Consider the following 12,241-nt stretch of genomic DNA (forward strand, 5'->3'; position numbering starts at 1 on the left):
GGAGATAACATAAAAATTCAAACGCTTTACATAAATGAAGAAAAATAGCTGAAAAAAACCTAAGGGACATGAATTTTTATATCACTGAAACAATGTGTGGCACTAATTACAATATTCAGGAAAATAAATTTCTTAACCTACTACATTATATTTTAAAAGAAAGCTTTCCTCAGAGAATCAACAAGAATAATTGATTCACCAAGGAGGAAATATTCAATCTTCATTAAATATTTACTCAGTGCAATAGGTTGTTAGGCCTATTTAGACCTCAAAGAAGAAATAGTTCCTGTCTAGTAGAAATCAGGTCTTGAGAAAATTGAATGGAGATGACAAGCAGTTCCTCAAGTCATAACACTATATTTCAAAATGACAATGTTAAAAACTGAAGATGTGCTATAAAATGTGTATTACTCCTTTGAAATCTGATACGAAGAAAGTGATACTTAAGACAGTATTCATTTTTACCAAGTTTGACAGGGTAAGCACCTTGATTTTCTATTAAGATAACACAATAAGCCCTAATCGGTTTGGCTCAGTGGATAGAGTGCCGGCCTGTGGACTGAAGGGTCCCGGGTTCGATTTTGGTCAAGGGCATGTACCTTGGTTGCGGGCACATCCCCGGTAGGGGGTGTGCAGGAGGCAGCTGATCGATGTTTCTGACTCTCTATCCCTCTCCCTTCCTCTCTGTAAAAAATCCAATAAAATATATTTTTTTTAAAAAAGATAACACCATAAAATTTGCATGTTCAAGATCTGCAGTTACCAACTCATCTGCTCTCTAACCATACTCGTCACCTATCTTCTCTGGACCTGTTCCCTTACCCATAAAATGGGAGGTAAAAAGTGATACATTTCTAGATTGAAAACACTATGGTAATGGGGGGTAGCGGGGAGGAGAGATTCCATTCACAATAGCAACAACAAAAATAAGACCCAGGAATCATCTTAATAACATATATGTAATAACATCATTTTCTAAATTGCCCAACTTTAGGTAATTTAAGTGAAAATGTACACGTGCAAAGAAATGTACTAGATTTCTATTTCTCAAACAAAATAATAAATAACACAATTCCCCGAAATATCAGAATTTTGGGGAGCATTATTAAAACATCCATAAATTCATCTTCCTGTGCCTATTCCAACTTATCTCCCATCATACTGCAATATGAAACAAATTTTTTTATTTTATTTTAGAGAGAGGGAGAAGGAGAGAGAGATAGAAACATCAACATCAATCAGCTGCCTTTTGCACCCGCCCCCCCCCACCCCCCCAAATGAGGAGTGAGCCTGCAACCTGGCCATGTGCCCTGACCGGAAATTGAACAGGCTACCTCTCAGTGCATGGGTCAACGCTCAACCATTGAGCCACACCAGCCAGGCTGTTCCTATCAATTAGATTTTATTCCTGTTCCCTATCAATAATCCCACATCCATCTCTGTGCCTTTGTTCAAGTTGTCTGTCCCGCTCCTCACTTAACTTTTCAGCCAGTCCTCATCAGTTTCTTACTTTGCTCACATTTATCTTTATTATTTTAACCACCACAACATCTAGCACAGGTCTCAGTATATAGCTGGCACTTAAGACATAATGATATCACAAATATTTTCAAGGTAAAACCTACCAATATTGAATCAGTGTGGAAACCATGCCTCTATGGGTACTTAGAATACTTTTATTTTAAGGATTAAAAAATTCTTCCTTTTATTTTTTGAGTAGATAATATATTTACCAGATTGAAAATCTAGCAGTAAAAAGTAGTAAAAAGGGTTTCCTTAACTGTCATCCCACAGTCTCTTGTCACAGGAAACCTCTTTTATTGGTGTATATATATAATGCATATCTGAGTAAAGACACATTAAACATGTTCACTCTATTGGACATTACTTATTTAAGGTAAAAATATTTTGGGGCACTCTCTATATAAGCAAATAAAAATCTTCCTCGTTCTTTTTTGTGGCTTCACAAAATTCCCTGGCATGTTTATACCATGATTATCTTAAACTAGTCCCTTAATGTTGTTGCACAATTAGTTTTTGATGTTTGTTATTACTCAAGATATTGTAATAATTAACCCTGCATAAATTAATACATACTAACTTAGCACTAGTTGGTTAATGCATAAAATGAAACTTATGGGTTAAAGGATATACAATATGTAGTTTCGATATTGTTAGATACCGCCAAACTGCCTTGTTTTTGTTTTGTTTTGTTTTAGCAGACCCAACGCAGTCTTCATTTTATCCACACATTAGAAACATTTTTAATTACAGTTTCCTAAGGTCTACATCAAGCGGTAAAATGTCAAGAGCACATAAAATTGGTTTGGAGGGAATTCTGGTTATGAGGTGCTAAGTGAGGGATGAACTAGGGGTTGAACCAATGTACACTCCCATGATCAATTTATGTATCTTATACCTTCAACAATAGAGAATAGCATCTACTTTTGGATCTCTGTCAATGATACAGATGAGAAATGATACCTCATTGTAGTTTTAATCTGTATTTTTCTTATTAGGAATGAAGCTAAATATCTTTTCAATTCATCTTAATTTAAATTTCATTCTCTGGTTGTTGGTTTAATACTTGATTTATAGGAGCTCTTTATATATTCTTGGAATGTTGTCCTTTGGGCATGATATGAATTCTAACGTTTTCCCTTAGTTTGCCATTTTGCCTTTTGATTTTGCTTATGGATTTATTTTTCCATGCAGTTTCAATTTTCATAAAATTAAATTTATCAAAATTTTAAATGTCAAGCAGTTGCATGGAAACATGTAACTCACTTCACCTGCTTAAAAAATCTACATAAGCCAGTGTTACATTTCCTAGAGGCACCAAGAAAGCAAAGGAGTGTAATAGAGGGGGAGAGAGGTAAGGGAAAACATCTAAATAAATCCCCAAAGATGTTTCTTTTTCTAATTTAAGAAAGATTCTAAAGCTTTTTCAGCTTATTTATAATTTTGTGAGGGTAACAAAATAGATATTTCCACTCTATCCTACCCACTCTAGCTTTTGCAAAGGGCATACACACCACTACCACCACTACCACCATACCACACCACAAAACCAGAAGATTTTAGAGGAGGAGAATGGACAAGGTATGTCTGAAGTAGCCAACGGAAGCCTAGGATGAAGTTTTTGATTAAGTAGTTGCTAATCCTAGAAGAAATAGAAAGAAAGAACATCTTTTCAGGCATTCTTTTTCTGGATTTTGGACTTTCAGTTAGTGGAAGAGCTGCATACTTCTGGTAGTGGGGAGAGGACCCTAGTCAAAAATATCAAATACAGGTTTTTTCCAACAGGGATGTTAATGGATTTTCTTCCACCATCCAAGAATTCCCACTACCAGCTCTTTTCCCACTTTCTATAGCTATTCTACCTTTCTTTAATCATTACCTGGAAAACATGGGTTCCAATCAGTTGCTTATTATTGTCTTTGCTGATGTCTCCTACATCTATATATTTGGCTATAAAGTCTTTTCTGAGTTGCTGCTGTCCCCTCTACCTCAATATGTCCAAAACAAAACTCATTATTCTTAGAGTAAAAGTTATTCTTATTTCCTGGTTTCATGAAATACTGTGAACGGTGCTAGGAAGGATGATAAAGGCAGTCCCTATCTCAAAGAGATCCCAATCTAGAGGTAAATGCATTTTTAAATGTGTAAATATTCACTAGAAGTAGGCACAAAGTACTATAAAAGCACAGAGAAAGTAGTAATCCTGTCTGGACAAATAAAGAAAATATAAGAGAAAAGATGACGTTTGGGTGGCTTTAAAGGATACATCAAACAGAATTGGGAAGACCTCACACCTATAATACAATGTTAAAGGCATGGTGTATCTTAAAAATACTGGGAGTTGAGTTGCAAGAGAATAAAAAGGTAGGCTGTAGCCAGTCTGTAAGGGACCTTATATGCCAAATTAAAAATCTGAATTTATACCTAAAAGCGGGAGAAAGCCAATGGGAGATTTAAAAAAGTGAATTAACACAATCAGATTTTTTAAAAATAGAAGATAACTCTGGGAGTATTATGAAAACTGAATTAGAAACCAGATCAAAGGTTTCTGCAAGAGTGTAGGAAGAGGTGATGGGAATGCACATCATCGGGGTTGAAAGGAATGGAGACGAGAAGCCCTTTTGGTAGGCAGTTAGAAATCCAGGACTCCAGCTCAGGAGTAGGTCTGGACAAACAGAGCCTGGGGACAGATGGCTGCCACACAGATAGTTGATATCAGTAGTGGTGAGGTTAGGAATTGCTGCTGTAGACAAAGGTTTTGGAGTAAAAGGGTCAAGCAGGGAAGCCTGAGAAACACCGAGACTGGAGAGTCAAGCAAAGGAGGCGGAAAACCCAGCAAACCAGATGGAGAAGTAGGAGCAATAGGAAGGAAACCAGAAACTAACAGGCTTGTGAAAGTCAGGAGACAAGAGGGTTTGGAGAAATGGCAGGTGGTCAACAGTTTCAATAGGTAAGAGAGGTCAAATAGGACCAAGGATGAAAATGTGCCATGGCATATAGCAATCACTCTTTCAAAAGTGTGGTGAACTAGGGTGGAAATAAGTTGGTAGCTATAGGAAAAAGAGTAATTACAAGGAGGGATGCTTATAGGATAAGATTCTTCCCTCAAGGAAAAGGGATGGTACAGAAAAGAGGGGATGATTAATGGAATAAGGTCCTAGAGGGGGTAAAGGAGGGCGAGGGGGAAAGGATGGAAGCTGCACATCGATGACAGAGCTACAAGGCAGGAGCCTGGATCCCTGATGAGAGCAGAGATGCTATATCAGTCTTAGAAATTAGCCTCCAAACTTTGTTTTTGTGGGAAAGAAATAAATGTCCAACTTGCTGTTTGGTGTTTCCTGTCATTTGCAGACAAATGTAATCCTAACTGATCCAGGAGAGAAGGGTGTTACTGCTGAAAAAAAACAAGCAAGCATCTCTCTGAAATAGCACAGGATGTTCAGAAGACAAGAGCAATTTGGCCTTCTTAGACTACCACTAGTGATCGAGGGAGTGGATCAAGGAAGATGACAATGTAGGCCCAGGTGTGAGGAGTTGAGACTGGATCCTCAAAGGGAGCCACACAGAAAGGTATTGAGCAAAGGAATGACATGTTCCTATTTCAGCTTTGAATAGATTCCTCTGGTGGCAAGCTGGAAGGGGATCATTAGAAATTGGTGACTAAATGACATGGGCAAAGGATTCACAATGAAGCCTAGGTCTCTACTTTGCATTGCTTTTCTCACCCCTCCCCACGCTCCCCCGCCCCTGTTAGCACTTCAATCCAAGCATGCCATTTCCTTATCATTCATTTAACAAATATTTATCGAGTGCCTCTTCTGTGCCTCCTCCTGCAGATACAATGGTAGAAATGGTCTTTGCCCTCAAAGATCTTAGTTAGGGATACCAGTGCTGGAAGCTTCATACGTGATACGTATCTCATTGAAGCTTCAGGACACCTTATGACAATTTTATTATTATTGCCCTGGTTTTTCAGGTGAGGTAGCCCAGTCTTAGAAAGTTTAATAATTTGCTCAAGGTCACATGGCTGGCTAGCTGATAAATGGTGGTGCCAGGAATCAGACACAGAATCATCTTACTTCAAAGCATGTTTTTAATTACTTGGCTATGTTATCTCTCATGCAACTTGGTGTGATGTGTTAAGTCCTATGACAAAGAGTACCGTGGCTTGGATTGCTGCAGCCTCCTAACTGCATATTCCTTCTGCATTTGGCATGTTCCAGCCAGGAAGTTTTTCTAAAATGCACATTGGGGAGGACGGTGGCACCTTCTCAAATTAAGCGCACTTGGAGGAGGAAGATAAGCTTTTGAATGGAAGGTAATGCATGCAGGCCTTAGCGATGCTGATTTTGAGAGACTGTGACATATCCAGATGGACATACCCAGCAGTAATTTCATAGATGAATGTGAAGTTGAGGAGGAAGCAGGTTTGGAGATAAAGCACTTGGCATCACTAGTTCTTATAGGTCAGCTGAATTCAAGGTAATTACTGGGAATCTTTAGGAGCTTCTAGAAGTGAGAGGAGCACCCCGCAGTGGGTACAGGCTTGCAGAGAACAGAGTTATATTTGGAATAATTGATCAGAGATAAAGGAGAGGGACTCAGCCAAAGCAGTCAGAGATACAACTGGGTTGTATTTCAGGTTAGGGACAACGAATTTATAATGATATCAATCTGCATGCCTGAGAGATTTTCTCCAGTAACAATCACTAACTCGAGAATAGGAAACCTTGCCAAAATTTTATTATTTTACCAGTTCTTGTCTCCCGTTCTGACTTAAGGCCTTGCCTGTGAGTTCCCAAAGCACTCTGAATTTACCTTTGACCTGCTAATGAACACTTGAACTATCCGGTTCTATTTAACTCAATCTCCCTTTGGACTTGGAAGTCCTCAAAAAGTCCTTTGAGATTTTAAAAACCTGTGTTTTTTAAATTACTTTTATTCCCAGCAACACGCACGGCACTATTTGTACACTTGTCTTCAGTGAACCTGTAAGTCTCTGAGGGGCAGAAACTGTGACTCTGCACAGTCCTACAGGAACATCCTGTCAGTTCAATGTCTTGCACACACTATGCCCTCGTTAAACATGTGTGGGATTGGATCGACTTTAATCTGGAAGCTAAAATGTAGAAATTGACTACCTAATACTATCAAGCAGTGATTTTTAAGTTTTCAGATTTGGAATAAACAGTCCCTCCTTTTTAACGTTTCATCCTGTTTTTCAGTAAGAGGTAGGTAGAACAGCACCGCCCCTGTACACGCCGTTTTGTCTTGGGAGTTGAGGCCTTCCTGGCAGCTCTACGGGCTCTGTTACCATGCATGAGCTACTAAGCATTTCTGGGCCTTTTGAGTCCATGTTAGTAAAACTCAAGTGATTGGACACAACAATTGCTGATGTCCCTTCTCATTCTAAATCCCAAAGAATCCATGACCTCTGGAAGACCTTTAAACCACATCTGAGAATGACTGCCTTATAAGGAGCAATTAAAACATGGGCTCCATGTTTCATTATTAGAAAATGGGTAAATAAATCCTTTCTCTAGAAAACTGAGTTAAAATTTACAAAGCAGAGGACTTCAAAACTCACGATGCAGACACTTTATATTTAATTATTGCTCTGACTGCTGGTTAAAGCATTTTATCAGATGCAAGTATGTTTTTCCATGGTAGGTGTACCCAAAAATCAAATGAAAGGGCACCACAGTTCACTTTGGTAGTAAAAAGAGCAGAAAGCTGGAAGAATATGAAACATCATCTTGGATCCTGTATGTATCTTCGATGAGCAATCAAAGAGTGTAAGTGACTTACTCAAGATTTTAGAAGTATGAAGTATCAGGGCTGGTACTAGAGTCCAGGGCTCCCCGTCATGGACTTTCTTTTTTTAAAATAACCAAATTGGTCAAAAATCTCCTGAAAGACAAAAACAGATGAAGGTGAAACTGTTTGAGTTTAAACAGAGACTACTTTGTTCTTTCCAGGTTCAATAATAAACAATTCTAGTGATTGGCAGGAAGGGCCGCAGATGAAACATTCTGACCCCCTAAACAAAAATATTTGTATTTTTGCACCACAGTTAGTAAGTCAATTGTAAAAATTAAGTAAACAGAAAACAAGGAGAATTAGCAAAGCCAGCAAACAATTTCCCTTCACTCTTTTGGAAAACAGATTGGAAAAAAAAATCCCTGTGGCTGCCTTCATTAGCAGCCAGGGTGTTGAGTCCCATTGTAAATCCCATTTATAAAGGTCCATGGCTACCTGCAGAGCCCAGGAGTACCAATCACATTAGTAAAGACACCAGATGACCAAAGGAAGCCATGAGGGTCTGGGAAAGCTGGTAAACAAAAGGCAGCATTCCAAGTGAATGCCATTGCTGGAGTCTGCATTGTAAAATGCCAGGATTTCAGAACCCTAAAGCAGATTAGCTGAAGGCAACAAAGGATTCAAATAAGATACAAAGAACTCATTTTGACACATTAAGAAATTGTCTTCATTAGATCATCAGGTATTTATGTATAATTATTTTAAAAAAATTTTTTCCACCTAAATTGTGTTTGAAGCAGTGAGGCCTAGAAGAGCTGGGACCTAAAAATGGTTCTTGAATACTATGTGTTCATGATCAAAATTCATGACCAGCCTTTTCCCTTTTAATCTTCTTGACATTTTAAAGGCCTGTAACAACTTTATAATTTGTTATGCCCATCATTTCAATTTTACCACTTTGCGCACAAGTGCTACTTTAAATACCAACTAGAAAAACTCAGATCTCTCCAACTGTAAGTGATTTTTCTTCCTCATTTTTGCATCACTTACAAAGAAAATAAGTAACACTTTTGGATATGAATTGCCAAAATGAAAAGAAGCAAAACATTAGGCTCTGGTATAATTTCCATCACTTCACATGCTTGTTTTGCTTTGCTTGCAAAGTTCAAACTCAAATACAATTCAGATGCTTAAATTTGAAAATGTGGAAGAAAAACCTTTATTTCCATGTGGACAAGGCTGAGATTTGTTGTTTTTAATTTTGTTTTTCTTTTTTTGGGAGGGGGTTAGGGAATTATGTTAAATAACTTTAATAACTTTCAACATTATTTGCCAGTTTTATTCAATAAGGTATCCATATTGCTAAGCCTAATAACTGGTGTAAAATTTAAATAATTACTTACTGAAAGTCCTGTAAGAAGACATGGGCACTGCTCTGGCCAGGAGGCTCAGTTGGTTGGCGCGCCATCCCATATACCAAAAGATTGCGGGTAAGATTCCCAGTCAGGGCATATACCTAGGTTGGGGCGTGTATGGGAGGAAGCCAATCGATTTTCTCTCTCTCTCTCTCTCTCTCTTTCTCTCTCTCTCTCTTGCTCTCGCTCTCTTTCCTTTCTCTCTAAAATCAATAAAGACATATCTTCAGGTGAGGAGGAAAAAAAAAGAAGATGACATGGGCATTATTTGATAATATTTGATCAAATATGTGTAATATGTGTAATATTTGATCAAATGTCCTTTCACTTAACATTTTCAGGTATACAGACCATCAATCATCCTGAAATCTTAAAAATGTATTTAGAGACCCAGCAGATAAGCAGATACATAAAAATTGTTCTGATAATTTAAATAGTCTTAAAAGCCTAAAGCCAAAACTGAGGTACAATAATGAAAACCTTTCCCAATAATTTCTACTGTTTGGAAATTAATTTCTCTTCATACCTCTTCAGTTCTGTTTGATTATAATAATCACCCTTCACTAAGAACAAAAGTAATTTAGCTCCCACTTTCCCTTTGAGAGATACTCCCATTGTTTTGTCAAATCCTAGCAGGGCCATAAGCAAGGCAGCACTGACACAGAGGGAAAGAATTTACATCTAATGGTCTGATGCCAGCTGGGGCCTTCAGGCCAGTTGATAACTTTGACTTCATTTGTGTTCAAGTGGAAGAACACTGGAAAAGTTCAATGAGTCTGAGCTTTTTGGCTTTACCACTCCTCTAGGTTTAAAATGATATAATAATAAAATTATAATAAGGTTTAAAATTTTAAAATATTTATTCTAAAAATACAAGTTAGTCTTCCTTGTTTGACAGAGGGGAAAGAAAGTAAAGGGGCATGTGGCTGAGCCACATTTCAAGTTGGTTGCAGAAGAGCAAACCCTCCCCCTACCATCACCCAACAAACTCTCCACTGAAGAAACCCTTCTCAGTGCTGTGGCCTCTCCGGCCATTTCAGTTTTGTCACACAGACAGTGGCAGAAATATGCCCTACCAAGTCAGTAGCAGTGCATTTTCTCAGATAGCTCCTTATTTACTGACTATATCTACATGGAGAGTCTCCTCTCATTGTCTCATCTACTCCTTCCTTCTCTCCTTGAGAGCCAAGAGGCAGGACCAAGAATGGCCTGAGCTTTGCTGCTCCAATGAAAACAGGCAGTGTGGTGAATAACAAATCTGATTAAAATATACTCTACTACTTTACCGTCCTTTGGCTTAAGGCTAGTTACCTGTAAAATGGGAATAGTATCTCCTACCTCACAGAGTTATAGAGTAGATAATGTATGTGAAGCTCCGGGCATATATTAGGCATACAATAAATGTTATACTCTTCCTTACAGAAATGCTTAGCCACATGAAAAATAATGCTTTTATACTTTATAGAGCTCTTTCATGCAAATTATCTCAGTTAATCTTTCTAAGATTATCCCCCACATAAGTACTCATAAACCAACTACTCAAATGCATTTCTCTGACTCCAGAACCAATGTTTTTTTCTATCGTGCTGCCATGTGAGGGGTTGTAGTGGTGGAGACCACATTATATTCCTCTATCATAAACTCCTGCGGGTGAGAGTGGGGAGCATGAGCTGAATCGGCAGGGATCTTCGGAGCATTCAAAGGAAGCAAAAAATAGATATACAATCAAATAAACCCATACCACTTAGTAAGGCAAAAGCTAAAGGGATAAGCTACCCTTGGGTTCATCAGTAAAGTATCCTTTATTGATTAAAAAAAAGCAATGAGAATAAGAATGAAATGATTATAATGTCTGAGGGTCTAGTTCTATATAGGAATGTGATAGTTTTAGGTCAGTCAAAGAAAAAATTATAAAAATAACAGACCTACAAAATATTATCTTTGTCTAAGGTTGGGAAAGGTTTCCTGTAATTAGATGCAACCAACATTTAAATTAAGCCTAATTGCCCTAGCTGATTTAGCTGAGTGGATAGAGCATCGGCCTGTGGACCCAAGAGTCCCAGGTTCGATTCCAGTCAAGGGCATGTACCTTGGTTGCAGGCTCCTCCCTGACCCAGGCCTTTTGGGGGCCCATGCAGGAAGCAACCAATCGATGTGTCTCTCTCACATCAATGTTTCTTTCTGTCTTTCCCTCTCTCTTCCACTCTCTCTAAAAAGATCAATGGAAAAATATCCTCAGGTAAGGATGAACAACAAAAAACAATAAATAAATAAATTAATTAATTAATCCAATTTTTCACCTCAGAACTACACTGGGAGTTTTGATACACTTTACTTCATTTAATCCTCACAATAACATTCCAAGATACATAATGTATTCATTACACATGAGAATACAGACTCCAGAAATTTGAGTGATTTGTTTGACAAAGCTGGCAGTGCTGAGATTCTAACCTACATCCATTAAACCCTATTTGTTGTGTTTTTCAAGCTAAGTTACACTACGTTCTCTACAGTAACAGAAAAGAATATGGGAAGTGGTCCAAACTATAATCATAATTTTATTTATAACTCACGAGAGAACTAATGACTATCAAGTTGGTTAAACATGAGTTTACTTACACAAATTGTGAAAATCCCTAAATAGAAATTTCTAGGTCAGAATGACATCCAAAAATTTTGGTTTAGATTTGAAAACAATTATGAAGTTATTTTTGGTCGATTACATAAGTCAACCTAAAGAAACTGGGATTCCTAGCTCACTCTTACATGCTTCTGTATAACTAAATAAATTTTGACTTTACTATTGGCATTTTTTAAACTTTAAATTTTCTAATAAGATAGATTTAAGACTTAACTCAGAATAACAAAATTTCATCCAGAAATAAGATCTTCACTCTCTGTTATAACCTTTCATTCTACTACCTAACCTGGGAAAATATTTGTTGAGAAGCAAAAGTTAAGGAACTTCCTAATGAAACTGAGGTCTGTGGACCAATGGTGTAAGTTGGAAGGCAAAATGCTCTTTATTTTCGGATAAAAAGTGAAGAAACCAAGGAGAATCCCAGGAAGAAACAACATGGAGAAACAAATAATCACAGCTATGGATGGAGACAATCTATAGTCAAGTGAGGCGGAGTGGGTCAGTCCTGCTGACTCAGGTGCCCAGAGCGGCTCTGGAAATCACTGCTGGTCAGATGTGATGACGGGAGGCGGGCGGGGGGGGGGGGGGGAGGGGGGGATAGGGATGGTAGAAGTTGCTGAATGATAAGTCAGGAGTCATGGTGTGGAAGAATAGAATGGATGTTCCCATTTGTATCAACAATTGCTACAGCATTTGCTATATTTGATCTGAATGTAACAAAACAGAAAATCTGGTTGCAATTACTTCTGATTTTTCTTGATGAAACCACTGTGGATACTGAGACACCCTTTGAACTTGGAATCATTCAGATGAGTGTTTCTCACCAAGTCTAGTTCAAAGGCTGGGTCAGAGTTACCCGAAGAACACGTTTACTGTGCAGGTTCTGCATCCTCTCTTTCAG

At 38.0% G+C, this 12,241-nt stretch overlaps 1 protein-coding gene across 4 annotated transcripts in view; it reads right to left on the reverse strand.

Moving 5' to 3' along the window:
• The window catches only part of GREB1L (GREB1 like retinoic acid receptor coactivator), a 232,024-nt gene that overhangs the window by 125,211 nt on the left and 94,572 nt on the right, over positions 1-12,241 (reverse strand). For 3 of the 4 annotated variants that reach the window (XR_009454134.1, XM_059706496.1, XM_059706494.1), the window contains exon 2: positions 7,330-7,431. The exons of the other annotated variant lie outside the window; for it this stretch is intronic. The gene's annotated coding sequence lies outside the window, so the exon portion shown is untranslated. The remainder of the gene's footprint in view (positions 1-7,329; positions 7,432-12,241) is intronic. 4 annotated transcript variants of the gene reach the window in all.

The sequence above is a fragment of the Myotis daubentonii genome, chromosome 8 (genome assembly GCF_963259705.1).
Source record: "Myotis daubentonii chromosome 8, mMyoDau2.1, whole genome shotgun sequence".
Classification (NCBI taxonomy): Eukaryota; Metazoa; Chordata; class Mammalia; order Chiroptera; family Vespertilionidae; genus Myotis; species Myotis daubentonii.